This window comes from Varroa jacobsoni, unplaced genomic scaffold (assembly GCF_002532875.2).
Source record: "Varroa jacobsoni isolate VJ856 unplaced genomic scaffold, vjacob_1.0 scaffold_269, whole genome shotgun sequence".
NCBI lineage: Eukaryota > Metazoa > Arthropoda > Arachnida > Mesostigmata > Varroidae > Varroa > Varroa jacobsoni.
In genome coordinates this window covers 259-27,047 of record NW_019213171.1, presented here as the reverse complement: position 1 = coordinate 27,047, position 26,789 = coordinate 259, and the positions used below count along the sequence as shown (strand labels likewise).

At 44.0% G+C, this 26,789-nt stretch overlaps 2 long non-coding RNA genes across 3 annotated transcripts in view; one reads left to right on the top strand and one right to left on the bottom strand.

Moving 5' to 3' along the window:
- LOC111258843 (uncharacterized) overlaps nucleotides 1–8,289 on the top strand; it is a 72,010-nt gene extending 63,721 nt beyond the window's left edge. Inside the window, exon 3 of one of the 2 annotated variants that reach the window (XR_002679231.2) lies at nucleotides 7,872–8,289. This is a non-coding gene — a long non-coding RNA (uncharacterized LOC111258843). Of the gene's footprint in view, nucleotides 1–5,763; nucleotides 6,582–7,871 lie in introns of those variants that run through there. The other variant, XR_002679230.1, reaches the window with a different exon arrangement.
- Nucleotides 8,290–10,011: 1,722 nt separating this feature from the next.
- Nucleotides 10,012–23,014, bottom strand: LOC147753727 (uncharacterized). Its single transcript, XR_015310309.1, has 2 exons — nucleotides 16,060–23,014; nucleotides 10,012–15,154 (listed from the first exon to the last, which is right to left on the bottom strand). It is a non-coding gene; the product is annotated as an uncharacterized LOC147753727 (long non-coding RNA).
- Nucleotides 23,015–26,789: the final 3,775 nt, after the last annotated feature.

Here is a 26,789-nt window from a genome sequence, read left to right as displayed (position 1 = left end):
ATATATTACACTGTTTATGACCACTAAGACGCACACCACTATATCATTTGCGTAGCTACGAGCTATTTACAACAGATTAGGTGAGCGGATGCGTTCTTTAGGTCGACACGACTTCACGACTATATGTTTCACTTCAAATTAATTAGATAAATAGAAAAACAGAAAAGTATTTTCCAAAGGCTGACACAAAAAATTCGTTTCAAAAATCGCTTACAGGCCAATTTAGTGCAACTTGTGACCTTTAGTTTTTTTATTTTAGGCTTTGTTTTCACGATTTTTCCGACTTCGGCAAATGCTGGAAATTTCTTGAATTTCACGTATGAAACATAGGCACAGAATTGCGCTTCAATTACTGCGACTATTTGCAAATTTGTACAGCCACTTCATGTTGAGCACATGTACTAGAACTGAAGATCCTTTTAAGGAATCCGAATCGTCTGACGAAGAAACATCTTCATTATGTGGGGATGTAGTTGTGGCTTTCCCAGCCCCAGGCAAGGCTAAGCGTCAGTAGCAATACAGGCTTTTGGGGAAGACGATTGAGAAGTTGGTCGTCGCAATGCTTTGTACATTTAAAGAACAAGATTGTATTCGTGGCTAACAGAGGTAAAAGGTACCGAGGTGGGCTTGCCGTGCCGTGAGGCATTGTGTCGCTGAGTGTTTCGAGGCCGGCTGTTAAAGCCAGCCTAGCAGGCACTGGCGTAGTTGTTGTTCGTCCGTTGGCTGCTTGTCTGTTCGCGGAACCCTTGGTTAAGTGCCTCAGCGAACGAATCAGCGACGAAGCACCACTGACACCACCGCCATGCCCACACCACGATGGTATCCAATAGTGGGTCTGGGTGTTCAACCTCCAGTTGTCTCCATTCTCGGCTGGGCCATCTACAGCGTCATACATTCAACCTGGGGACCTGCAAAAGAAGAAGAAGAAGAGCGACGAGTTTAGGAAACCCGCCTAAGGCACCCTTAACTGTCTTTCTTTCTAAGGTGGCCTCCTCTTACTCTTCTCTGACAACCCCGTCCCCCACTCCTGGCGTGATAGAACGGAGGTTTCAGCAAAGACAGGCGCAACGTGGGTAGTAAAGCTCGAGAAGGATGAGCGGGACGTCGGTGGCTGGCTGTTCTATTTTTCTTTTTGCTCTTGCTGCCTCCAGGCAGTCGTTGCTCTATCCAGATCAGTGCAGCTGGTCACTATGCCCTTAGGCCACTTCCTTGGCCATCTCTTTTTCAATCGATGAGTCCAAGGTGGTCCACCCATTCATGTCGACTGCTGCTCTAGGTTTCTTATGGTCCCGTTTTCCCAGGCTGAAGACCTTGTACCCTACGAGATCCTGCTTTGCCACTCTCACAGCCACTCTGCTGCTAGCCAGACCGCCATTGACATCTCCTTTACGAACCTTTAGGCAAAACGTCTTCTTAACTCGCCATCGTCATCTATCCTTCGTTATCTTCGTTGCCCGCTCGTTGTCTTTCTGCCCAGTCTTTCTGTCAAGAGATCTAAAACGTGGCAAGGGCAAGCGGCAAACGCCGTCGCAGTCATTGTTTCGAGGTTCTAGTAACGCCATCGCCTTTTTTCGTTGCTTTCGTCTGTTTGCGGAGGCGGTGCGGACGTTAGTAGAGCCTCTGTCCATATTCCTGTCTAACCATTTTCCTTGCCATTTTGCTTCCTTTATTCGTGAAACAGCAGGAGTTGACAAATCATACAAACATATCTCACGTTGGATCTCTGAACGATAGACGTCTCTTTTTAAAAGTACTCATTACTCGGGAACGATGATCATTACTGGCATTAGCTACGGTTTGGCTGGTTTGTCACCGGTGCGGTTGTACCTACTGGTTACCGGACATCGTAAGCTGTTAACTGCTCTAACTTATATATATATATACTGCTATGATTGAACGGTCCGCTTCAAAAATCGGTAAATCATGGACAATGGACCACAAATCGATCCCAAATAACTCTGCCCGTATATGATCTTGTGACGAAATAAAATCACCTTACTGAAAATAGTGGTCCATATAGCAGTTCACAGCGTGTTATACTTAGATAAGCTTATCTACTTTGATATCTCCTATATATTCCTATACAAAGCAAATAATGTGCGAATCCGCGAAGGACTTTATCTTAAAGAGATTCGATGGCGTAAACACAAGAACATTATATATGTGCAGTTAGTAGACCCATATAAATTGTATTGTATTGTGTACGGTAGGATAGTGAAGCCGTGTAGTGAATCATAGTACCGCTCCACAGTCAATGCGGCTGGTTTAATCACGACTTGTATTACAAATGCCGCGGTAGGTCGATAGGCCAGTTATTGTTGATAAGGACGCCAGTGCTACTGCAACTGTGGTAATAACAATACCCATCAGTCGACATATGTGGAGTGGCATCAAATACTACGAACAACGGTAAACTATTGTATAAATCGTAATAGAACCGTATAATTAACTACCTGTTACAGGCCGTCGAAACGAAATGGCTACCTAGATGCTAAAAGGTCGTCGTACGCATTCGTACGCTCTTACCATTTATGAATGATCACTCATCGACGATAGCTTTAGGCCAAAACAAAAACAGGCAGACGCACAAACATATATATAAGCACCAATATTGAATCATTCAGTGTTTGAATAGCCAGCTCCCACCAGCGTCCAAAACCTCTGGCCAAATTTTGACTTGTTGCAATCATCATTCTAAATTATGATTTACAATTGCGGGCTCCATCTAACGGCAGCTTTCACACAATGGCAAACACCACCTTTTCCAGCATATACCATGGTATAGTCGGCGGTACGACAATATTCATTGGCCCACCCATATGTTATCTATATACATATATGCATTCGTCTGGCTACAATGGTTTATAGAAGTATAGCCTTACATTCATTGCTAGCGTGAGGGGGGTTTTTGACGCTTTAGATGAATGTAGATGTATTTATATACCTATATTGTATACAGTGCATAGATAATCCCCGACTTGAAAGGCCAGCTACGGTCTCTACATATCGTCGTGTGATAAGTGTTAGAATCACAGTTATCTGATTGTTTAATCTCAACGTTCACTGTATAGCGCACCAGGTTGTATTGCATAAAATCGGGCATGGTCCAGAAGCCGGCCAGGCGACGAAGTGGGCTATTAGACCAGCCAGTAAGCCTTCCAGGGGCAAACTTGCTACCTGTTCGCTTTCAGCTAATACTGTGTAGGCTGGCTAACTAGCAGCCGACAAACAATCGACATTCAGACGGAGCATGCAAAGGCACACGCCGTCCGTCGCTAAAGCAGCCAAGCAATGAAATACAATCGTTACTTGGGAAAAGCGAACGGCTCAGTAGGCCAACGTCTGATAGAAGATGGCTAGTCAGCTAAGAAACGGGACTTAATATAGTCGTGTGCTGTGGCCCTTGTCGCTCGTACGCTCACCCACTCACGTACACACATAGGCAAAGAAAACTAAGCGCATATGACTAGATATAATGTGTTTTGGCAAAGGCGGCTGTGGCATTTACTATTGATCTTAGTAGCGATACTGATATCGTTTAGCCGGGCTAGACAGATGCGCGTGTGTTTGTTTGTAGCTTGAGTTCTGTCTCAATTTGCTTTTCGGGTGCTGCTAGTCAGCGGGGAACAAGCACTAGGATATTCCGACCGACGTCATGGGGTCAACAACCTCAGTAGGCTTCCAGGAAGCTATCTGCCCAGTAAGCCAACGCTTCGGGCCGCTTTGACTACCGTTATTATTAACACAGACGCTAGTGTAGTCGAGAGACACACTTCTGGGCGACTACTCGAACGAGAGCGATGCAGGAAGCGGCGACGGCGGCCAGAAGGAGCTGCTGCCACCGCTTCTGTGACCGCGAACAGCAGCAATGATAACCACTATATTATAGCAGCAGACGCAACAACAACGACGGCGACAGTAGCAACGTTTTTAGCGTAATGCACGGCACTAGCGGAGCGCGATCTAGATACTATCTAGACCAGCAGATCGCTAAAGTACTCCACACAAGACTCCCAACAGAACGAACGACCCATGCACCAAGCAGTCAACTAGCGGAAAAAGGGACGATATATATATAAGTAGGGGGAGACGAGAAAGAGAGAGCACCTCAATAGGAGGTTGCAAAGACGACGACGACAACAACAACAACAACAACAACAACGAGAAGCGTCCAGTGCAGCGATGCCGCCGGTACTAACGGCCATAGGAGTGTATAGAATGTAACAGTGTCTCGCTGATAATACTACAAGCAAACACGCGAGTGATGGTGGTATATCGCATATATATAGTCTCGCAGGACAGCCAATATTACGCGCATCGGCAGTCAGGACTCGCTCGATCGCGGGCCAGATGGGGCTCTCACCAATAGTAGATGGGGGAACTCACCCTGAGCCCTCCCAACAGAGACGCCGCTAGCTTCGTTTGTCGCCACTTGACCAACATACGATCGTTGCCGGACGGATTATGAACTAGGAAAGCTAGCCAGGCGTTTTCCGCTTAGCGTTCCGTTACAGCTATGTCCGTTGCAAGGCGCTGGTATAGTAGCCTGTACAACTGCTATGTCTTGGTCCTGTATCGTCTCGTCGGGAACGCGACTGGCGCCGCACACCGAAACCACTCCACGCGATACAACATTTTTGTGTCGAAGATGCAGCCTTGGCCATATGCTTTTAACATGATTTAGACGACTTTACGTTCACTACTTAATAGTTCATTAACGAGTTGAAGATCATCTTCTACCAGCCACGTGATGCTCTCTTATTTTGCTGAAACAACAGCAATATTATGACTAACTATTGGAAATAGATCCGACGCATTACTAACCTCCGAGGAAAAACTCCCCTATACGTCTCTTGTAGGCTAAATTATAAAAATTATGATCAAAAGACTCAAAATCCAAGCCTGCATGCGGCTGATATTATTATGGTCTGATCCAAGGACGAAGCCAATGGAAAAGGGGCTATGTTCGTTAGTAGCCCATTATCGTTAGGGGCAACTTTGTTTATTGCACTCCTTTGCTTCCAATTAGTACTCGTTTTCGTTCTTTGCCGATGACCACAGCGTAAAGGTTCTCTGTAGAGTAAGGTGGGTTGTTATCAAAGATTATCTTAAACTATTAAAAACTATCTGTCAGTTGATGCTTCGAGGCAGAGTCGAATGTCTTGCGCGGATAACCAGGTACGTATTCAATCCATAGACGTACGCCAACGGTAGCCAACCGCCTGGGTTAATCGCTGATTAAAAAAATCAAAATCATTCGCAACTTGTAATCATCATTTCTGCCATTTGTGCTATTTGTCGGGTTCGGCAATTGCAATATAATCGGTCAGGTGTTATCTGGCCTTGTTGACGCTAGTCATACATTCGCTGCTAACTGACTTGATGAAGCGCATGTATGTGTACATGTGACTGTGCTTCTGGTATCGGCGACAGACGCCGACTTTTAACAAAACCTGATTAAATCAGACTGTCAGACACATCCGTCAGTTCCCACCGATGTTTTGGCAGCTTTTGCCATTGTTGTTGTTGTTGTTACTGCTGCCATTAAATACGACGTACACAGTAATGCCAATCGCCAGCCGTTCTCACTATGCGGCGAGTGGCGCCATTGTTAACCATTTCCAACAGCGTTTGCCCGGCGCATTGTATCTGAAGCCATTGGCCGTAGGAGTGCCAGATCCTTAACGAAACCGGATGGTTACATTGTGTCAAAGAAAAAAATGTACGAACAATATAAAAAGTACTGATCCGTCGTGGTTTCAGCCGCCGCGGCCGTCGTCGCCAGCACCGCCGCTGCCATGCCATTACCGCCTCGAACCGCCAACGCGAATAATTTGTAGTCTTGTGCGCGCACTAGCCAGGAACGAATCCCTCTCTCAACGACGACAATCCCGACAATCGGTGGCTGATAACGCGTCTGCGTAGGGGAGAGTTGCCTTCTGCTCGAGCACGCTGCTAGCAACATGTCGGCGTACTGCTAGCGCTGGGCCCAATTCGCGGCGAGTGCGTACCCATAACCAGCAGTAACTAACAGAATTAGGCGAGTCACCAAAACGGGTGGTCCATGCGTCTGCTTGTCTGGCTGTTTGTGTACATACAAAAAGCCGAACTGATTTGGAAGTACCGCAACGTTACGGCCACCATTGACGCTACTGCGCACTTGCAAAAGCATCTATAATCATACGATTCTGTTAGCCGGCGCGGTTTGTTTGATCGCTTTCGCCTTTTCCGTCGCATCGAAAGATAGGCGCGTATGCAAAACATAGTAGCAGCAACAATATTCACTATATCACTATATTTTTAGTAGGCTATAGTATAGTGGCACTGACCCCTGTCGCGCCATCCGAGACTGTTTTCATTTTTCAGCCTTCTCGTCAAAAAATGCAAGCGTAATTGTCTCAAAAATTATGGATGTATTATCGATGTCGGTATTCTTGCGCCAGTATAAACATCTTAATGGGACACTAGGAAAATCATATCCCATGCTAACATAGTCCAGTAAAGCCAATTTCATGGCTACGTAAGAGTGCAACTAGACAATTAATTAGTCAGTAATAAAGCGATACCTGTATACTTATGGGCGTTCCGAGTTATACGTCAGATATTACTATCACGAACTGTTTTCGACGGTTTCATGGAACTATCGTCATTTGAAATACTGAATAACGTATTACTAGGTTTCGCTTGCATTTGATCACGTTACTGGATAGCGTGTTGCGTATCTGCCTTCATCTTATCACGTAAGCTATCTGGAACTCGCTTGCTTCAATATGTCGACAGCTTCTACCCTATTCAGCTTACGTAGTCTCATTAACGATAGGTGTTGACAGTACAGGAAATATCATGCTTTTAATGCGTATATTATTATAGTTTATATATGATTGGTTCACTTCTTAGTAGTAAGTTCGCGAGACCGTGGCGATCCTGTCGCTTGCTTCACAATGGTCGATACATGCGAATAGTTTGTCTTGGCAAGTCGGGTCTTGGGAGACACGTTCCCAACCTCTGGCGACGCCTTTTCTATTTTTTGGCGACTTGATTGGTCACTGTATAGGATGCTGTGGACAGTGCCACCCCCGGTAACGCCTAGATACATCCCTTCTCTACTTGGCCTATTCAACCTGCCTGCTTGGCCGACAAGTTCGATTATCGTCGTTGTTGCCGCCGCTGCTGGACTGTCAACGGCAGCAGCACGACAACGACGGAGAAGGCTCTGCAATTCCCAGTTGTAGCAGTGCGGTCAACGTCCGGCCTACTTTTAGGGGATAATATGGGTGGGGTGGGAAGGGAAAAGGGGTGTATGGGTAGCGTTTGCGTTGGCCCATAGGATGAGTTGGCCTATAAGCTCGCAGGAAAACGGGCAGGCAGACAGGCCGCTCGAATCATCAGGCCAAAGCTGGACCGACCCTTGCCGTTAGTGGACCGCAGCAGCAACGGCTGTGCCAGTACTAGCGGATAACGAGACGGGCCGAAGTCCCATTGAGGTTATCAAAATGGCTCAATCAGGGCAAACTAATTTAGCTAGGCTGAGCCGTCCGCAAACTACCACTTGCTCACACGTACACCGAAACATGGATGCATGCATGTGTGTGTGTTGTCTCCAACCAGGAAGGTAGCTCGAGGAAAGGTATACTGTGCGAAGCTTTGCCCCTGTGCTTATCTGCCAATACTAGCCTGAATTCACAAACGATACAATTTGCATAACATGATATGTGTATGCATCATGTAGGATGATTATACTCAGCTAGAGCTCGTTATATAAGAATTTCAGATGAAGTAGTGAAGACAAGGGAAGGCTAGCGGGTAACCAGATAGGCAAGCAGAAAGCATTTTTTCTGCGATAGTCTGTTTCTGTTTTGCCTTTTTTTTAGGCTTCTTTGGAGAACTCAAACAATGTTGAAGGTCTTTGTTAACAGTGGAAGCAGCCAGTAGGACACCAAGGACCTCGAAAAAAATTGAAAAGTTCGATAGGACGGTTTTGACCATATCCTCCGGGGATATAAAACAAGTGCGATCCCTTAATCAAAACAAACTTGAAAATAATACATATATGTATAAAGCTGTTTTTAAAATGTATCGTGCAGGCTTATGTTTTTCCGTCTTTTCTGTTAATATTATCTTTATAACGAAGGTACCGTTGCCGAATCAAGACGAAGACATTTTTATTTTATGATTTCGTCCAGTTGTCGCATTGACCTGAAAACCTACTGTCGACCTGTGTAAGTATCGTAATGTTTCGCTGTTACCGTTGTCATTTAGCGGCGTATTTTATTTGCAGTTGCCAAGTGCCTGTAAATAATTCATTTATATAAGTAAACGCACCAGCTGCTCTTACCTTATCTTACGATGGGCAAAAAGACAGAGTCATAAAGTGAATTTGTTTCATTCTATAAATATATATTCTATAAAAAAATAGCTACGTCTGTTTCGGTTAAAGTCGCATAGGTATTATGTATAATATATGCATGTATATAATGTAATAGAAGGCAGTTATTATTCATGACTGCGTGAGGTAGCATCAAACCGATCCGGTACGTTGAGTGCATCTAACGCACGAGACGTGAAAATTATTGGCGTTGTCTTACGGCCGGATGGAAAGACGCCTTTGTTACGCAAATCGCACGAACAGACGATGCCAGATCAAGCACAGTTTCTGTCGGCAATATCCAACAGTATTATTAATTTTATCCACTCGAGAACTTGTTATCATTCACTGGTTAGCTGCAAGGGCGACAGAAAGAAAAGTGATCCCCGCGGGAGAGAGAGGACTGAAGCTACTAAATTAAGCGGATACAAATTAGGCTATAGAATAAATCGTAATGGCTGGTAATGGCCACGGTTGCCGTTGTTGCCGTCGTGGCGAAAAATCAACAGAAAGTTATAATTAACAAGCAAATTTCGGAAAAAAAATCTGCAGGGAAAAGTGAAGAAGCTACCAAGCTGTCTGTGCGTTTCATTCAAAGGCACAATCGACACAGCTATGTGTCATACTGCACTGCTTTACCCAGAAGATGTGCACGGACGTGCAGGCAAGCAAGCAGGCAGACATGAGCGTGTTGAAGCATCAGCCTTATTCTTTTTCTGTTTCAGATTCAGAAAAGGGCATACTTTGTATGAGCTTGCAGCGAACGAATCCAATGTACCATTACCTATATGTTTATTCGAATAGCTTTAGTGATGTCTAACAATGAGCGGTACAAAGTTGTTCAGTAAGCCATATCAAGGTTACATCTGACATCTATCGACAAGGCTGATGTTTAATGGTCTTCCAGGTGACAGACAAAATAAATAAAAATCGGAAAGAAAATTGTAAAAATATATTTCTTTGTATGACACCTTGCCACAAGTAAAAGATGTGGCCCTTTTTAAATTAGAAACTAGTAATAAAATACTGTTGTATGGTGGTAGTGGCTGAAGTGAATGATGACGAGCCACGGCAAACGTAAGCTATAATTCGCAGCTTGAAAGTGCTCTTTGAAGGCCGATGTAGATGAAACAATGTAAAATGGCTAATTCTGGATATATTTTATATACACATATATATATATATATATATATATATATATATATATATATATGCCTTATTATTTTTAAATCTAGGAGGTGTCTGGTGTTCGGAAAATCGTGCGTAGGCTTGAGCTATATGTCAGAACCATGACCCGATCCAGATACGGGTACGTAAAATTGTATAAGAATCATCTATTTTCAAATAGGCTAGTTCGAACAAACGGATTATATAGATATTTCGTTGTTAGCATTCATCTTTAACTTGAGCGTCAGTCGGCAGCCATCCATTAAGTGTAGACTATTTGTATGTTCCTGCAGTCATAAATAATAGGAAAAAATTTTGCAGTAAAGTAGTTTTTATGCAGTAAAGGAGCGACGTTTTTATAAATCGTAAAGACGATAAGCGAGTAGTTTAAGACGATCCAATTAGAGAACCTTTATGATTGATATTATGAGTTTAGCAGTAAATGAAAATGGAAAAAAACGACTGGAAAGAAAGACTGATTTTGCTATTTAGTGCAGGAGTATTTTATTGAAATCAAGAATGACTGACTAGAATCTGCAACAAGTGCACAATAATGGCGTAATGGCAAATTAAAGTGGGTCATATTAAGTAAAATGGGCACTGTTAGGACACTGCTGTGCTTCAGCAAAGATAGATCAGAAACGGAGGAGCACATTACAATAGGACGAATTCTGATACAGAGCGGAGAAATTGTCACATACTATACACGTTTTGGCCATTGCAGGATACATTAGTTCCTCGGATGAGGGCTCACATAGTGTAAGGTAATGTTAGCGACAATCCGCATCACTAACGGTAGGACCTACCAGAATAAATATGTTGGCACCAGATCACACACAAAGTGCAAGATGTCGCGGCGATACTCCTTTTTTGTTAAATTCAATCAGCCGAGCAACGAATTCGTGGTCGACAGAGACGTTGACTTCGAAATTCTCCTGTATCTTATTTTGGCCTATGAAATGCCAGAAAACACTAGAACGGATTTGGTGCTAGCTAGGTCTTGTTTTAGTCGCACACAATCGAACCCAATCGAGGAGAGTAGTTTCCCTACGCACGTAGATACGGGCTCAAATTACTAATGAGTAGATATTGGGTTTTTTCGGACCCCTTCTTTGCCACCTATGAAATAGGGATCCCTGAGGGTAAGCAAGGGCAACTAGTATGTTAGCAACGCTTGCCTTTCCTCGGCTAACAGTTGTAAAGGCAGGTGCAACTAAAGACCAAGAGGTCTGTTTTGTTAAGTCTTCTGATTACGTGATCGCCAATCGCACTGGTAGCAGGGACCTACGTCGGCTGGTTTCACTGGAACAGTCGATCAACCATTCACTCTGCCATCGTTGACGCTACGAGATGATGGCTTGGCAAGCAAATCTTCGCTTAGCAGCAGCCCGAAGCGGAGCACTTCCTTCGACAGAGTCATCGTCTAACTGTGTCATTCTAGTTCGCCAGGTGGCCGCGCTCGCGATGGTGGCGCTGCGAGCTGACGGCCACTAGGTGGAGCCACTTATCGGGCCAGCATTGAGCCCTCTCGCTCTGTGAGCCAATGTGAGGCTGTTGCCGGCCGGCTTAAACTGACTCAGACCGTGGAGGCGGTAGCACGCGCTTGCAGGTTCAGGGCTTTCAAAGATTTACTAGACAGCCAGCAACGAAGCCGGCCACCGACGGAGCTCCGTAGCAATAGCAGTACAGCATCATCACACGGTTCTTGCGATCTGCTGCTAAAACTGTTTCAATAACCACTTCTTCCACTACTACCAACATCATCGTCATTGTATGACAGTACTCAGAGTAACAACGTTTCTATCATTTACTGAATCACTTTCGTTTGCCGTTGACTTCGTGTCGAAAGGAAACGTAAGACAAGTACGAGCCCAGCATGATCTGCTGATCCGTTCCACGGATGATGGCAGCCAGCAGCTATCGTTGCAATGAAACCACGCAACCGATCCACTGTCACTGAGAATACACCAAACGACGCAGTATAGCTTGTCAGTCATCAGGAACACGAGTTGGCCTGTGGTGAGCAGCTGAGGCTGAACGACGACCTTCTCAAATAGTCATACTCCGTATCGAATCAAGTGTGCATTTCGCTCGGCAATAGCGGTTTCTGTGTATTAAGTCATCTGTGCGCGTTAAGCTGTACACGCATATATATATATATATATATATATATATATATATATACATACATACATATGTATATATACATATATATGTAGATATTTCCGTGTGATAATATTTAGATCTATATACAAGTAGTTAAATTTTGTCATCGCGTGTCGGCTGACATAGCGAGAGGATCGTCAATCCAAGCGCGAAAAGTGAACTAATTTTCCTAGGATACGTCAATGAGCCTGAATCAGCCGAATCGAAGTTGTTGCCGATAGTCCGAAGGCCATTGGTACTCTCATCCAGGAGGAAAGCGCAGCGGCCAAAGTGAGAACCATCTAGTAAAACAGACCCCGGAAAGCTATTCGCAACAAAACCCAGTTTCGCCAAACGGTCAGTGAGTCGAAATCATAGTTGACAATTTTTGTTTATCATCGCGTACGCAGAAATGGTTCGACGGAAAACCGTAGCGCCGGCGACTTCGCTGGTCGAAAATGGTGTCATGAACTAATTGGCGTGTTTTTCTTTTTTGGTAGATATCCCCAAACTATTATGAACTTTACGCCAAGTAGTAACACCACCGAGCCGATCCCTCAACAACGCTTCAAACTCATGCCGCTGCTATTTTTATCAATGAATGAGAAGAGCCGGTTAGCTACCTCGGACAAAGACTTCCCATTTACTAGAGGCATTCGTTGACAAAAGAACAACAAGCAAGAAAGAGCGGAATCTGCAGAATATCTACACCTTATACAATGTTATATTAGATCGCGTCGTGGCATGTGTGTGTGTGTGGGTGGGCAAAAGAAATTGTCACTCACGTCATTTTCCCCTGCCGCTGCTGCTTGTGCACGCACACATGTATGTAAATGTGTGACAATCGAAAAATAGTGCCTGGCCAGCGTTTTAGCATCTTCACATGCATAAAATTATTCCACTATATACATAAGTAGATATATATATATATGTGTGTCTGTATAAATTGTACATTTGTCAGTCTCCTCAATACCCCGTTCGTCGGTGCGGCCTGTGACGGACAGCGAGCGAGATCTGGCGCTCGAATATCATTTTCTTCAAGTCAGCCAACGCTCCGGCTTACCGTGTTGTCTATACTACGCACACACACAGCCGCGCACACAGTTGACTCAGCGGCGTACGTCTTCGATAGGACACCAGAAGCAACAAAAGTGGTCACGACCCATCTCAGTGCAGTATCAGAACAACTGCCTCGACCGTCATTAGTACCAACACCGTCATCACGGCTACTGCACACCGGCGTTCAGCCCAAACAAGGTAACAGGCACTTCTATCGACGCCATTGGTCATGGTAGACGTCCACCGCCTGTAGCCCACCATTGCCGCGCAGTCGTCGTGCGTGTTTTCGCCTCTCAATACTGCTCCATGCGTCGTCTGTTTGAGTATCGGTGTATGAGTGTGTCCAACTAAAACCGGATTGTTCCATTGGATAGTAGCAGTCATAGTCGTTGTTGCGGTTGTCGTCGCGTCTTGACGTACAAAAAATTCGGGGTGACGGTCAAAATGACGGAGGAATGAAGCGAAAGGTAAGAAAAATAATGAAAACGACAAAAAGGAAAACGAAAAAAATTACGAAAAAGTATGACAGTGATCGAGTGGAACGTTGGTGACGCCTGTGCTATGCGCGGCAACAACAGTAATAGCAAATTAGCAACGAGTATGTAACGGCCGCGTATAGGTATCTCGCTCATTTGTGCAACTGGGCGAGTGAAAGCGAATCGTCCAGAGCGAAAGAGACAATATTTGTCTGTGTAGAAAGATTAATATACATGGAAAAAATCAATTTAGAAACGAGTGGGGAAAACACACTACCGCGTCTGCAATCGTTGTTTCGCGTTCGTCGTACGTACGTGCATGCGCCAAACTGGAAAAAAACAAAAGCAAATGTACGTTGGTAGCATGTGTACAGCTTATGAAAACTAGCAGTAATGAAACAATAACAAAATGCCGCTAGCGCTGTAAAAACGGTATTAGCTGGTGTTGTCGTTGTCGATGAGCAACAGCCGATGTTCCCATAGTTTGTTCTGAGTAGATTACGCCCACGTAGTCTAAATGTTTCATTGTCGAACGTATACATTCAATGGAGGACCTTCGATGCATTAATTCTTTGTGTCTAAGATTTAGCTCACACGTATTTATTTTTACCCGTCCATCTTGTATGTATGTATGTATGTATGTATTGGCACAACTGGTTCTCGCTACTAGACAAACGTGCAGTGTCCGCCCACGTCGAGCCCCGAGGTTCATCAGCTAATACATTATTTTACCGCACATGATCTGTGTTCAGTGTTCTGGATGCTATCCAACGGAAGCCTTTTATTTTCACCAGTATATATATATAGAAGTGACTTCAGACCTATCGGATCTTAATCCATATTGTCTACCCAAACCTGTTGTATTTTTTTCTATTATTAATTCCATCTAGCGATACCTCGTTTCAGTAATAGTCCTCACTGTGTCACTGCAGTTTCTTTGTTCCCGTTCTCTTGTTACCCCGTTTCGGAAAACCCATTGCACGCTGTTTTGCTTCGTTGGCCCTTTTTGCCACATATTGATTTGGGTAATTTCACTACCGTCACTCACGTATCCGGACAGAGATAGTTTACTGTCGTGATCTAATTTTACTGTGATAATGAAGCGGTGTTCTCGTATCGCCATGTTAATGGATCCTGTGCTCACATTGCACTAAAACGGTCACGGTGCTGCCGTTGATCCCTCGCGCCCCTACTATTCCCAAACGGCGAGTTTCACTCTCAGAATGACATGTCAACACTAAATCTATCGAAAAGCCAATAATCTAAATTATATGATGAATTTAGAAGTTGCTAACTGGCGACTGGAGCCTACAATACCATGTGGCAGAGAGCGAAGAAAAATCAAATTTTGTCAATTTTTTTTCCATATGTTACTTTGATATCTATATTTCCGTAGATTTCCAGTCGCTCATGGTAGAATTGCCCGCAAATATAGTTTTTTCCAGTTCATGCTAGAAGCTATAGAAACGCGGAGGAGTTTTTTCATTTCTATTCTTAGACATCTTTTCCTAGCCTGTCGTTCCATCATAGTTTTTCTCGTCAAGCCAAAGCTACGCAAAAAAACTCAGAAATCGACTTGTGTACGCGTGTATTCGATAAGTATTACATGACTTTTGTATTATATCATAATTATTCATTTCTGTGTGCTAAGTAGAAAAAAATTCCATATGACTATGTGTGTCAAGAAAAATCTATTTGAGCCGGTGTTTTCGTTGAAAACGATAAATCGAGCGAAGTCCGGCAAACTCAATGGGAATAAGCTTTGTGGTATTGACAATCGTATAGTTGTCGGGGTCGCCTGGTCGTAATCGTAGCAGCTGGTGGTTGAGCGAGTGGCGGTTCGATACCTCGTGGCGGTCGCACTGTTATTATTGCTACTTTACAAAGTCACTAGTTGACCGGTGTACTAAGTCGCGCCTGGGTGCGTCCCTATTCCGTACACCTGTGAAAAGAGCAAACGTTTTGGTTGTTGATTTACGTTGTCAGTGCTTTGGCTGCTCCGACTGTGGCTGGATACACCTGTAGATTTTCGTTCTACAATAGACTTTCATGTTATGTTAGGCGAACAAATATAGCGCTAAGATCCGTTCAGCTACACTGGCTTACAACGACATTCCCATAGGCCGTAGAACGGCTGCGACTTCCTGACCAATGCGCCGACGAATCGAACCACCATAAATCTGTCTTTCGTTAAACTCGAAGAGTATAAGTAGATGCCATCAGCTATCCATTCGACCGCCTGTAAATCTGTCTGTCTGTCTCTCAAGTCTTTGGTGCCAACATATTACGGGTAGCTTGAAGGGCATACTTCTTATACCTAACTACATATTGCACGTAGCACTTATATGAATGCCCTGTACACGAGTAACTAGTTACCAATGTTCTATAAGGCGTATAAAATTACTCTAAATGGGTTCTACTAGTATAACTATAATCATAGTAATAACAATAATAACAATAATAATAATAGTAACGATGAAACTGGCGCAAAACTGTGTGACATCTTTTGCGTCGTCTCAAGTTCACGTTGGTGCTGATTGTAAGGGCCTTTTGATGGCCCCCGAGGGGTGCTTCCTGCCCCTAATTATATCAGTGGTGGCCTAGCCGGACCATAGTTCAATAAGCTTATCGCGTCGGTAGGACGTTTGCCTAATATTTTAACAGAACATTTTTTGGGGGGGGGAGGGGGAGGGGGTACAAATGGTATTACTGATATTATTCGCACGAATTTGTACAATTGTTCTACAATATAATACATTATAATTCTACTGCGCTGTGCTATATTACGGAAGGTGGCCCTTGTCATTTGCAAAACACTGTCACCGCAACGTAAAGCGCTTAACGCACCTGTATACCTGCCTCTCCCACAGTTGCCTGTTGCGGCTAGTCGCTTTTAAGCTGGCTGCCTCAGATTACGCCTAAGAGTCTACCGATAGATATATCTAGGTGGCACTCCACCTAATTGGCTGTTTGTCGTTAGTCTGCGTTCCCGGACGTCTAAATCGAATGAGACAGGCGATGGCCGTCGACCGCTGCCGTCATAGTCACAGTGTTCACAGCTCTCAGTTTAAATGTATTGAGAAACCTTGAGCAAAAGGAGGAGGAGATGTCGTCGAATCATTTCCGTTCACGAGCAGTAGACGAAGTATATATATACACATACTTGCACTTGCCAGTTTACCTTGTTGACCTGGAATTACGCGTTGATTCGGGAGGGGTATGACGCCGGGTATATGAATGTCTCGTTTAACACTGAACTGAAGTGAATTCTGATCGACTAATTTAGCGTTTTCAGTTTCGCTTACGTCGTTTTTCTTCAATGTTGCTAAATGAAGGATACGGTATATAGAGACTAGCTATTTCCGAACACTGATAGGAAACAGGGCGAACGGGGTTGACGTTGATCGTTCTGTTACGTTTTGCCTTCGACCTTGTTTTCTTCGACGACAAGAAACGCCGGCAGCAGCTGGAATTGTCGCCAACAAGAGCAGCCATACCTGTTGCCGCTACCGCTGCTGATACTGGAAAGCTGGTGTGTCAGCTTTAATTGTACACCATCGCGACCGTTGTCACAGTGACGGGCAGAGGCAACTGTAATCTATGCAAACAATTTCAGGTAACTGAAGCTGCTATACCGTCTCCTTGTTGACACCGCGTAGCCCAATACAATAGTAATAATAATAGAGAAATAAAAACCCCAACCTGGAAAAATGCCCATATTGGCTGTGGTAACGTCAAATACCTCCAGCGTGCAGTTCCTTAAGGAAAAGCTTAGTGTCTGCTGTAATAGTTGTAATTGATGTAAGTTCTAATTACTGCGAGGTACAAAATGTGACATAGAGGAAGAGAGCAAAAGTAAAAGTCGCGGCTTCCTTCTATAACGTTTACCAGCCCCATGGCTGCAGCTGTTACTATTGCTGTCTGAAGTTCGCTAGCTAGCGAGATTTTGCAGCACGCCCTTAGCGTGTTTTCGCGCTGGCCTTTACCTTGTAATAGCTACTAGCAGTGATGGCACGATTTCAGCAGGTGTATCACCTGTCGTGTTACCGTGGTCTACTGCTACCATCGTTTTTCGCTCCATTGGTATTTTGTGAGCACCTTTACACAGCATTTGCGAGAAGATTGCATGACTGCATGACGTCGTGCATCAAAAAAAACACCGACTGTACGAGATGGACGGGAAGAAAACGAAATACAGACAGGAAGAGAAGAGGGAACATGAAAGCAAAGGGTCAAGAATAAAGGATCGATTGCTATTGCCGCCGTTGTTGTTGTTCTTACTGCTGACAACCGCGCGCTGTTCGAAGCGACAGCGACAGCAGCGACAGCGACAGCAGCGACAGCGACAGCAGCGTCAGCTTCCTCGCTCCGTTGGAGTAGGGAAGAAGAAAAAAAGAGCCGCGCCGAGAAGCGTCGACAGTAATAACAGCATGGGCGGTGGTGGCAACGGCAGCAGCGATAGTAGTAGCGCGACGCACTGACTGACGACCACAAACTCTTGTTGCATTTAAGGACGAAGATGGCGGCAGTATTCGTCTACTTGGCGACTGTGGCGACTGCCAGGAGTAGTTTCTTTCCTACTCGTTAGTGCTTATATATATAAGATGCTGCTGTTCCCGCAGCAGCAATGTCTGTTGGTCGTTAGCGCATTAGCTTGGCCATTCGTTACTGCTATTGCAGTGATGGTGCTTCTACGACCGCCCGTGGCGCCGCGGTTACTCTGCTAATCAGCTACTGCCGGTAGGCTGACCGTTTCTGGCCGGTTAGACAGCTCGCCGGGCGAGTCAACAGCAGCACCATTGCTAATCGTGGTAGTCGTAGTCCGCCATGCTGCTGGTGCTAGTCAACCACGATTGGCTGGCTGTTGTTTCTAATATCAACAGCAGCTACGACTACCGGGCCTGTAATGTCGCCAGGGCGCAGCACTGCTGCTATCCTAAACAGCAACGGCAACTAACTCTCTCTCGCTCGGTATTTCTCGACTACGTCTTTAGCGGTTTTCCTTCCGCCGCCGTCGCTTCTACCGCTCGCTCATTTTGTCTCTTTCACACTCTGTTTCTGGCTGGTCTGCATCTCTTGAACGGCGCTGCTGCGGCCGCCGCTTGGCTGGCTGGCTGGCTGGCTAGCTTACCAAAGGGTTTTACGTACAGCAAACACCACAGTAAAGGCACCATCGCAGAAACAGCAGCAACAACAGCGCTGGCAACCTTGAGCAAACGACGCTGACGATGGTGGCTGCAGCGACAGCGGAGGCCGTAGCTATTGCCGTTGGTAAGACCGCTACTGCGACGGGTAGCAATGACAAGCAACGATAGCGGCAGCTAGAACGGTACGCCGTCTCACATACACAGGCGACCACGAGAGAACGAACGATTACGGAAACGGATAGGCACCCCCAGGCAGCAAATCAGCCAGTTAAACAAGCAGGCCATCAGCTAATATAAGCAAGCTAACAAACATATAGGCCTTCCGACCGACGGCGGACCAAAAGAACGGCTTGACGCCAACTGCGAGAATTGTCGCCGCAGCCCCAGTCGCTCGCACTACAACCACTGCAGCGTACCGTAACAGCAACGCCGTAAAATGGCGGTGTTGACGACGAGCATCGCTGACGTTGTGACAGTGGACGTACGGCAATAGTGGCGAGTCAACGGAGCTGACGGAAAGCGAATTTGCGAGATCGTATAAAACTGACGGCCACAGACGGCACACTAGAGCTGAATAGGCCGATCGACTGGGGAAAGCAGCCGCAACGGCAGCAAGGGCTGAAGGCATCAACGACGGTGGACTGTCGACATGCAGCAACGACTTTGCCGCCACGAAATCGAGAGTCACTCCTCTATTTGGCAGCCGTGCATGCGAGTGTGCAGGACGAACGCGACGACAGAAAAACAAGAGAGTCCATTATAGCAATGATGGCACAAAATTAAAGATAAAAAGGGAAAAAGCTATGATCGACGCCAATCACCAACTCTCGGGAGAAAAAGTTCTCGTCGCAAAGCTCTTTCTGTTTGCCTATAATTGTAGGGCATGATCGCATTATAGACATCGTCGATTTGTCGCTTTTTCCTCTTTTCAACAATGTATTGGCGTTGTCGCTACGCGCGCACATGTGTAAGCGCAGACGGGTTCTTCTTACAAGCAGCACCGGCACATCCAGCCGTCACCATCACCGTTATCGTCAGTTGGTAAAGCGACTGCAACTAACTGCTATTATCAACGGCACTACTAACTGCACGATAAAAAATTGGCAAGACCTTTGCCTGAGTCTGACCTGCTATTGTTTTTCTGGTCAGTCGGTCACTGCGACTTCTGCTGCTATTTCCACCATGATGGACCGTCGTAACATTAACTATTACCCGTGACAACAGTATGATCTTTGTCGTAGCAACACTAGCAATAATATTTATTATGATACCAATTATCTATGTGTTATATATTCATATAGTGCGCGTTTATCTTCAATTGTCGTCAGCATATATATCATCAGTATCAGCATTGTCGTTATCGTCGCCCCGGCTGCTGCGGTGTTTCATAGTTGCGTATCTGTTGTTATTATGATTACTAGTAACACTGTACAGTGTAAATAAATGAAGCAGATGTCGGCTGCTCTCGAACGGGCTTATAATTTGATGACGGTGTTGAACGCGGTCCTTCTATCTGCCCTAATTTGCCTTTTAAACGCGAACGCAATCACGACACAGACAGACGAACAGATCCACGCGCACGTATTTTACAATTACCATTTTCTTCTTAGCCTACGGGCCGCTGCTATTCAGTTGCCTAAGAGCTATATATATAAAGCATTGTGTAGCACTTGTAGTGCCACAATCATGTGCATCATCATCTATAATCCATCAATAATAGTTGTGTGATGTCGTCATCGAACAGGGCGTGAATTATGCAGAAGCGGCACTGCCGTATTTGCCCTCCCGCTTTCTTCTCTCCACTAACAGTCTTCGTAGCACTATTGGAATACAGCGTTGTCTCGGTGCCCTCGCGCTGTTGCCATTGCTGAAGCAACTAGTCGTCGTCTTAGTCTTCGCGTGCCGCGTTCAACAGGGGCTTGCCGCCATGTGCCTGCATCTGTACGTGGTGGCCTTTAGACGACCAATCGTTCCGACTGAATTGTCGTACAAAACAAGAATTCAACAACACCAAACAGTCGCACCTACTGAATACAATGGCCACTTGTTTATACGGGACACACATTATATATCACTTTTTTTATTGTACGACATGAGTGGTTATACATCAAAGCAACAGTAGCTTGTGCTCCTGTGGCGCTCGAGAAGAACTAGGCAGCAACCGAGTCACCGCTATAAAAACGATGAATAGAAACCACGTGCATGCGTATGTAGTGTCGTTAGAGCTGCACGGTTAGAAATGCTGACGACGTTGCTGAAGGGAAAGAAGGCCTACCTGAATGAATGAACGGGTTGACCGAATCTCAAATGGCTGGTACGGCAGCCCTGGTGCGGAACACATTGTCAAATTATAATGTAGACCGTGATACTAATGGCCCTTTTTGACGGATATTGCTTATTTCTGTTCGATGTGAATCGTATCCACGTTCAGGTAGGCCGCAACGGTTAACGAACGCAACAGTTACATGTATATGAAACGATGTACGAAATACGGCTTGACTTTAGAACTAGACGTATATGCACTATTGATTAATTGGAACCTTGTCTGTCGTATTTCAGCATTTATAGCATCTTGTAATCGTCTAAAACGAACCTATTTGGAATTCCGTCGAGCGGAACTTGATAACATTCAATTTAGAAGTGGTTTTTAAAGGAATTCTGTTAAAACAGGTCAAAAGCTTACGAGCTACAGATGTACCGTCGATCGACGTGGCACTCTTACAATTAAGCCATAGCTGACTTCCTCAGCCTAGGTGCTAGTTTATGTGATAGGACCACTGTTATGAACAGGCGACTAGTGATATATTAAAGTAAATCGCAACCGGCACAGACGATTTGACTTTGCCTTACTGAGTTAATACATATTTTATTTGTTATACAGACACCCTGCGTTCATTACCGATGCAGATCTCAGCTGGCATAATACGTTAGGCGACAACTCGGCCTTACATAGGGGCTCTGGTAATTATGAGCCAGCCAATTGCTGCGTGTTCGATGGCAAGCTAACAAGCTTTTACTATTTCAAATTCGTTTGTCTGTGTCGTTGTGCGTACGCCTATCCGCCTCATTCTCGATTGTATCAAACCCGTATAATCAGGTATTGTCTAGTGCGGTCCCAAGAAAGGGAGAAATCGACCGGTTCTAGCCTTTGTCCGTTCTGAAAAAGAGCAACGGGGAACAGTAGGACGCAAGGTAGATAGTTCGGCAAAGTGAGTGAGTAAATCTCGCTGGGGGATCATCTAATAAGGGACCAGTATCTGCTACGTCTGTTTGTTTTTTTGGCACGTCTGTAGATAATTGGTTCTACGTACTTGAAATCTGGGTCTAGCGAGAAATCAGGGAGACAGTTCTATACTTGCCCACTAATTCACATAAAATCGCAGTATTATTCAAGTTCATAGTCGATTCCTGGTGTCTGCCTCAACCCGCCATTGCAGTGCTGTTATATTCTATCGTACAAGAGAAGCTGCGCGTTAAATCGTGCATATGTATATATACGGTCAACCTTGAACGGTAGCCCCCAAAAATATTATTATTTTTCCTCGTTACGTAGGTGAGGCTCCTATCCTGCGTAACGAAGGGGGTGTCACCATTATAACGACTGATGTTACTGATATACGATTGCCAATCATGGTATCGCCTGCATGGTCAATATCTTGGTTTTTGTCATATTTCACTTGTTTTTTTTTGGCGCGTTGTTGCGAGTTGTTCTAAAAAAAACCTTCTCCCTTCCTCTCATTGGCGCATCTGAGTAACAGCACCGTTTTCGATAGGACGATTCTGACGAGATTACTAGTATCACTAGCAGTATCACTAGAAGCGAGCAGCCTGATCAACGGAACTCTATCCTCGTTTGCCGAGTGGACACTTGGTGGCATTCTGATCTACTTTCTGTTTCGGATAACGGCGTGCTACATTATTGCTATTGTATACACTCTGCCGTTCCTGGTCGTTGTTCGTCGTTACTTCGACTACTCATTATTGTTGCGGCTGTCGCTGCCTGGCTCACTATTGTTTCAGACGGGCAACAGTCGTACGTGGTTCGGTGGCTGACTGGCTCATGCGACGTTGCTAGTCTAGGGCGCGAGCAGCGATGGCATTTCTACGCGTTTGCGATAATAGGCCACTAGCGGTAGCGGCAAAGAAGTTGCCGCAGCAGTAAAAGTCGTCTGAAGTAGAGACAGGCATCGTAGAAGTGTCTAACACACAACCGCAGCATCAGCAGTAGGTGAAACTGAGAGAGGTTGAAAGAAGAAGTGAGTGGGACTAAACGGCGACAATGACCACGCTGCTGAGACAGACGGACAAATCGACGGATGGGCAGGTAGGGATATGCTAGAGATAGAAAGAGAGGTAGAGAGAGAGAGAGAGAGAGAGGGGGGGGAGGAAGAGGGAGAGGGAGAGAGAGAGCAGTGTCAACAGTAGCAAGAATCAATGGAAGCTGGAAGACATATTCGAGGCAGACTAGACGGACAGACAGGCAGGCAGGCAGGCAGGCAAGCAGGCAAGCAGGAACGACTGCTGGGAAAACGACACAGAGAACGGCGGAGCATGGCCGGACGGTAATGACCCTCAGGCCCCACCAGGATGAGACACACTATTCCCACTCATCCACTCTCTAATAGCGGCTGTTACGCTAGTTAACTGGTTACACCGTGCTAGTTTAGCGCTGTAAATGTTCTTCATTCGGCCGCTACTTCTTATCATGACACATTCGGGATCGCTAGCAGCAACTGTGACGACGACCACAACAACAACAGCCTCGTCCGTGGCGCTTTGTCCTAAAAGCTCACACTATGATTCATACAAAAGACTATGTGACCTGGATGTAAGGCTATCGGCTGGAAAGAATTCCGTATTTGCAAGTAATTAAAGAGCTGCCCACGGGCTTCGCATTACGCCTGCTGAACGTTTGTGGAGGGCTAAACCGCTGATTATATTCATATTTAGTCTCTTACCTAGTCCAGCGGCAGCCAGCTATTGCCTAACAGTTTCTTCCATAATACAGCATAAATAGAAATTGTCATGCAACACACGTTGAGCACATTTATTCACGCAACATAACAGACTTCACATTGATGATAGTACGGATGACATTGACTGCCGCTTTTCTACTTGTAAACGGTGCTTCGGCACTGTTTCCAAACATGGAACATGAGAAAGAAGTTGCTGCTCTCAACTTACAATCAGCCAAGTTACCATTATGTTCTACGGGGAATAGCGAAATTTTTTTCTAGGGGGAAAATGCTCGATAGATTAGTTCATCTTCCACGAAGATCTTTCCAGGATACAACTACCTAGAAAAAATGACGCCAGCTCGAAACTTCAAGGGTTCATTTTGAGTCCTGACAAATTAAGCTATACGGACCCGCGAGCTTCGTCCCGCCTCTGTTTTGTGCTACTTGATTTAGCTTAATTTTTGTCAATGTTACACCTGATCTAATGTGAATACTATTCATCATAACAAATATTTCGTTGCAATTCTGCAGCCATTTCATTGGTTTGTTCTAATGGAAACATCTTTAATTTGTGCTACATCTAGCCTAATTCTCCAGTGGGAATGTATTGGATGCCGCCACAAAAAGTCGCCTAAAAGTATGCTGGAACTCGTTCCTATTTAATTGCTACGTAAGCGAACCGAGAAGACCAGTCGGACTTTTGGTTATTTTCGCAATAAAGTCCTTGGTCTAGTTGTGGAGGACGTACACTACATGTTTAGCTAGCTCGAGATTTATCTCTCCTTGAAAAGCCATTGAAATTCCGTCGAAGTTGATTTTTACCTCTGGCTACATGAAAACAGATATCACAGTCGGCTTTTCGTTTTATCACATCGAAATATCAATTTTAGGTATTGGGACATAAGTTGCAGTGATACTCGACCTGTCGAAACCCACCAACTACTGATGAAATATCCCCTTCCACTATAAAAAACACCGTGTGAAGTTTTTGTCCTTCGAACGGCATGTTCGATGACAAAACTGAGAAGTGCGCATAAGAACATGTGTATCATTTCATGCAGATTTCGGCAAGTGCTTTCGGTGGCAAACATTTTAGTTAGACAGATTTGCAGATAGTTAGTTACTCGGCTGCTGTTTTTCCCGAAGAGTTGTTTTTTTCTTAATTTCACCACAACGCATAAGCATATATTTCGAACAAAGGCAAAGGCAAGCAATTTTCAAAACAAACCCCATAGCCAGCACCGGCGAATGAAATCCAACGTAGCCAAACGTAAACTATAGTTCGTAAACTATAGTAAACTATAGTTCGATTGCAGACCCCCATTTTTACGATAATCTCGTTGCAGTTTGAAATTCTAGAGTGCTTATTTCATTTTCTTGTCGCGGCTATCCTATAGCAGTAATTCCACTCAGTCAATTAGCAACAACATCTATTCCATTGCAGTACTCCTGCTCCTGTTGTCCTGTTCAATCGTAGGGGAACATTCCAACAGCCATGTTGCAGCTATCTCTGTTAGTTATATTCTAATATTTTATTCTTGCTTTGCTAATATAAGTTACTCTTCTATAGAAAACGTACATTTTTATAAATGTTCCGTTCCAGTGCTCTTGAAACTTTATTTTATTGATTCTGTTTCACCGTGGCAACTTTTCGGTTTCGTGTGATTATATTCTATACCCTTCCTTTGTTAGAGCCAATGACCCCCCCCCCCCCCCCGCCATATAGTTATTCTCCAGCACTAATTGGTCATTTTACTGAAATTATTCCGTTTTCCTATTATATACCCTAATAATTTTCTTACTTTAACATAATTCACCTGTTAATGCATGGATCCTGTTGCTTGAAGAAATAACTGAAGTCAATTTTAAAGTAAGCAGTACGAAAACACATAAAATTGGATGTACCTTCAAAATTAAGTTTCAGTCCTGCTTACAACGCCGGGGTACTTTACCTTATTAGCTTCGCAGTCTTCTGTAGTTATTCGAGCTCTATAAGATCAGTGTTGCAATATTGATAGTCTGTTGCATTTATCCCGTTTTCCCATTTAAGAAAATTCTACCATCAGGAAAAATACTAATATGATTTATAATTGAAAAGTATGAATCATACAAGTAGAGATGGTTCAGATTTTATCATCCATTTCGCAAACTAATCAGCGACGCCCTCCATGTAGGAAAGACTGCCTTTCGGAAAAACATTCGTGCACTGAAGAAAAAAAGCTACGATGGTTTATACTTAATCAACCATGAACAATTTTAGCATAGTAGAATATAAGAAATCAAAATTTCTTCGCTAAATTCGTTGTTGTACCTAATTTGTACTGTTGGAAAAAACAAATAACTTTTCAATGAAATCCTTGCGCAAGTTCTCACCGGTTGTCGAGCATTTACTAAAAACGGTCAGCTTACAGAAATTAGCATTATGGCTCTTTGAGATGAAAAAAGCACAAGATTGCTTTAAACGATCATGTTGGGTATCTGAGTAGCATAGGTGAGAAAATAGATAGATAGATAGATAGATAGATAGATAGATAGATAGATAGATAGATAGCTATAGATAGATAGCTATAGATATACATATAGAGCTATAGATGGGTAGATCGATAGGTATACATATAGAGCTATAGGTAGATAGACAGACAGCTATGGATGGGCAGATCAATAGGTATAGATATAGAGCTATAGATAGATACATAGATAGAGAGATAGCTAGCTATAGATAGACAGATAGCTATAGATGGGTAGATTGATAGGTATATAGATATAAAGCTATAGATGGGTAGATTGATAGGTATACATATAGAGCTATAGATGGGTAGATCGATAAGTATAGGTATAGAGCTATAGATAGATAGATAGCGATAGATAGATCGATAACTATAGATAGGTAGATAGATAGAGAGCTATAGATAGATACATAGATAGATAGATAACTATAGATAGGTAGATAGATAGAGAGCTATAGATAGATACATAGATAGATAGATAACTATAGATAGATAGATAGACAGCTATAGATAGACAGACAGACAGCTATATATATAGAGCTATAGATAGATAGCTACAAATAGATAGATAGACAGATAACTATATATACAGAGCTATAGATAGATAGCTATAGGTATATAGATAGCTATAAAAGATAGCTATAGGTATATAGATAGCTATAGAAGATAGCTATAGGTATATAGATAGCTATAAAAGATAGCTATAGGTATATAGATAGCTATAAAAGATAGCTATAGGTATATAGATAGCTATAGAAGATAGCTATAGGTATATAGATAGCTATAGCTATATATAGATAGCTATAGAAGATAGCTATAGGTATATAGATAGCTATAAAAGATAGCTATAGGTATATAGATAGCTATAGAAGATAACTATAGGTATATAGATAGCTATAGAAGATAGCTATAGGTATATAGATAGCTATAGAAGATAACTATAGATATATAGATAGCTATAAAAG